We start from the raw sequence: 4,131 nt of genomic DNA on the forward strand, positions 1-4,131 counted from the left end.
GCGATTGGCTGCTCGTACGTCAATCAGCCATACGTCATGGACCATCAGCATGGGTTGCTCTACAGTGACGACGATCAGCGATTATGTTGAGAATGGGGTGGAAGAGCTGGCTCCGAAAAAATGCAAAGGGCCTGGCGAATAATGAGGGCGATTCACCCAAACTCAAAATTCAAAGTACATATATGTCACCAAATACAACCCTGTGATTCATTTTCTTGCTGGCATTCACATAAAAAACAAACGAAATAATAATAATAAAATAATAATAAATCCAGGCACACACTAAACGATTCAGGAACAGCTTCTTCCCCTCTGCCACCCGATTTCTGAATGGACATTGAACCCATGAACACCACCTCACTATTTTTTACTTTTATTTTTGCACTACTTATTTAATTTAATTATTATATATAATTATATATACTGTAATTCACGTTTTTTCTCTATTATGTGTTGCACTGTCCTGCTGTGGCAAAGACATCAAATTTCACATGTACCGGTGATATTAAACCTGATTTTGATTCTGAGCAATAAATATTGAGATCATGAGGTGAAGAGTCCTCAAAAGTGAGTCCATATGTTGCGGTGAGTCCATATTTACCCCACTAAGGAGCACCAGGCCATTGTCTCCCACACCATTACCGACTTTATTCGCTCAGGGAATCTCCCATCCACTGCTACCAACCTTATAGTTCCCACACCCCGCACTTCCTGTTTCTACCTCCTACCCAAGATCCACAAACCTGCCTGTCCTGGCCGACCTATTGTCTCAGCTTGCTCCTGCCCCACCGAACTCGTTTCTGCATACCTCGACACGGTTTTATCCCCCCTTGTTCAATCCCTTCCTACCTATGTTCGTGACACTTCTCACGCTCTTAAACTTTTCGATGATTTTAAGTTCCCTGGCCCCCACCGCTTTATTTTCACCATGGATGTCCAGTCCCTGTATACTTCCATCCCCCATCAGGAAGGTCTCAAAGCTCTACGCTTCTTTTTGGATTCCAGACCTAATCAGTTCCCCTCTACCACCACCACTCTGCTCCATCTAGCAGAATTAGTCCTTACTCTTAATAATTTCTCCTTTGGCTCCTTCCACTTCCTCCAAACTAAAGGTGTAGCTATGGGCACCTGTATGGGTCCTAGCTATGCCTGCCTTTTTGTTGGCTTTGTGGAACAATCTATGTTCCAAACCTATTCTGGTATCTGTCCCCCACTTTTCCTTCGCTACATCGACGACTGCATTGGCGCTGCTTCCTGCACGCATGCAGAACTCGTTGACTTTATTAACTTTGCCTCCAACTTTCACCCTGCCCTCAAGTTTACCTGGTCCATTTCCGACACCTCCCTCCCCTTTCTAGATCTTTCTGTCTCTGTCTCTGGAGACGGCTTATCCACTGATGTCTACTATAAGCCTACTGACTCTCACAGCTATCTGGACTATTCCTCTTCTCACCCTGTCTCTTGCAAAAACGCCATCCCCTTCTCGCAATTCCTCCGTCTCCGCCGCATCTGCTCTCAGGATGAGGCTTTTCATTCTAGGACGAGGGAGGTGTCTTCCTTTTTTAAAGAAAGGGGTTTCCCTTCCTCCACTATCAACGCTGCTCTTAAACGCATCTCCCCCATTTCACGTACATCTGCTCTCACTCCATCCTCCCGCCACCCCACTAGGAATAGGGTTCCCCTGGTCCTCACCTACCACCCCACCAGCCTCCGGGTCCAACATATTATTCTCCGTAACTTCCGCCACCTCCAACGGGATCCCACCACTAAGCACATCTTTCCCTCCCCCCCTCTCTCTGCATTCCGCAGGGATCGCTCCCTACGCAACTCCCTTGTCCATTCGTCCCCCCCCATCCCTCCCCACTGATCTCCCTCCTGGCACTTATCTGTGTAAGCGGAACAAGTGCTACACATGCCCTTACACTTCCTCCCTTACCACCATTCAGGGCCCCAAACAGTCCTTCCAGGTGAGGCAACACTTCACCTGTGAGTCAGCTGGGGTGATATACTGCGTCCGGTGCTCCCGATGTGGCCTTTTATATATTGGCGAGACCCGACGCAGACTGGGAGACCGCTTTGCTGAACATCTACGCTCTGTCCGCCAGAGAAAGCAGGATCTCCCAGTGGCCACACATTTTAATTCCACATCCCATTCCTATTCTGACATGTCTATCCACGGCCTCCTCTACTGTAAAGATGAAGCCACACTCAGGTTGGAGGAACAACACCTTATATTCCGTCTGGGTAGCCTCCAACCTGATGGCATGAATATCGACTTCTCTAACTTCCGCTAATGCCCCACCTCCCCCTCGTACCCCATCTGTTACTCATTTTTATGCACACATTCTTTCTCTCACTCTCCTTTTTCTCCCTCTGTCCCTCTGAATATACCTCTTGCCCATCCTCTGGATCCCCCCCCTTTTCCTTCTCCCCGGACCTCCTGTCCCATGATCCTCTCATACCCCTTTTGCCAATCACCTGTCCAGCTCTCGGCTCTATCCCTCCCCCTCCTGTCTTCTCCTATCATTTTGGATCTCCCCCTCCCCCTCCAGCTTTCAAATCCCTTACTCACTCTTCCTTCAGTTAGTCCCGACAAAGGGTCTCGGCCTGAAACGTCGACTGCACCTCTTCCTAGAGATGCTGCCTGGCCTGCTGCGTTCACCAGCAACTTTTATGTGTGTTCCATATTTCAATGTTGGAGTGAGTGAGGTATCTCCTTTGGTTTAGAAACTTGATGGTTGAGGGATAATAACTGTTCCTGAACCTGGTGGTGTGGGTCCTGTACATTCATCCCAACGGCAGCAGCTAAAAGAGAGGATGATCTGGGTGGTGGGGGTCCCCAATGGTGGATGCTGCTTTCCTGCAACAACGCTCCATGTAGATGTGCTCAATGGTGGGGAGGGGCTTCACCTGTGATGGACTGGGCTGTATCCACTACTTTTTGTAAGCTTTTCTGTTCAAAGGCATTGGTGTTTCCATACCATGCAGCCAGTCAATATATTCTCCACCGCACATCTATAGAAGTTTTAGCTGATATGCCGAATCTTCGCAAACTTCTAAGAAAGTAGAGGTGCTGCCATGCTTACTTTTGTATTGGCACCTCCTCTGAAATGATATAGCACGAAAGAATTTAAAGTTGTTCACCCTCTCCACCTCTGATCCCCCGATGAGGACTGGTTCATGGACCTCTGGTTTCCTCCTCCTGTAGTCAATAATCAGCTCCTTGGTCTTGCTGACATTGAGTGAGAGGTTGTTGTTGTGACACCACTCAGCCAGGTTTTTCAATCTCCCTCCTCTATGCTGATTCATCGCCACCTCTGATTGGGCCAACAGCAGTGGTGTTGTCAGCAAACCTAAATATGGCATTGGAGCTGTGCTTAGCCACATAGTCATATGTATAAAGCAAGTAGAGCAGGGGGCGAAGCACACAGCCTTGTGGGGCTCCAGTGCTGATGGAGGTCGTGGAGGAGATGCTGTTGCCAATCCAAACTGACTGCGGTCTGCAAGTGAGGAAATCCAGGATCCAGTTGCACAAGGAGGTATTTGAGGCCCAGGTCGTGAAGCTTATTGATTAGTTTTGAGGGGATGATAGTATTGAATGCTGAGCTGTAGTTGATAAAGAGCATCCTGATGTATGCATTTTCATTGTCCATGTGTTCCAGTGTTGAGCGAGGAGCCAATTAAATGGCATCTGCTGTTGACCTGTTGTGACAGTAGGCAAACTGGAGTGGATCCAAATCACTCATCAGGCAGCGGTCCCATCACCGACCTCTCAAAGCACTTCATCACAGTGGATGTTCTTAGGCACGCTCTTCCTAGGCACCGGTATTATAGAAGCCTGCTTGAAGCAGGTGGGTACCTCAGACTGCTGAAGCAGGAGGTTAAAGATCTCAGTAAACACTCCAACCAGTTGATCAGCACAGGTCTTTAGTATTGGCCCAGGTACCCTGCCTGGGCCGGGTACTTTCAGTGGGTTCACTCTGCCTGGGCCAGATACTTTCTGTGGGTTCACCCACCCGAAGGTTGCTCTCAAGTAGGCCTCAGACTGAGATCGCAGGGTCATTGGGGGCTGTGGGAGATCGTGAAGGTGCCTCCATATTTTGATGGTCAAAGTGAGCATAAAAGGCATTG

Source organism: Mobula hypostoma, chromosome X1 (assembly GCF_963921235.1).
Source record: "Mobula hypostoma chromosome X1, sMobHyp1.1, whole genome shotgun sequence".
Lineage (NCBI taxonomy): Eukaryota > Metazoa > Chordata > Chondrichthyes > Myliobatiformes > Myliobatidae > Mobula > Mobula hypostoma.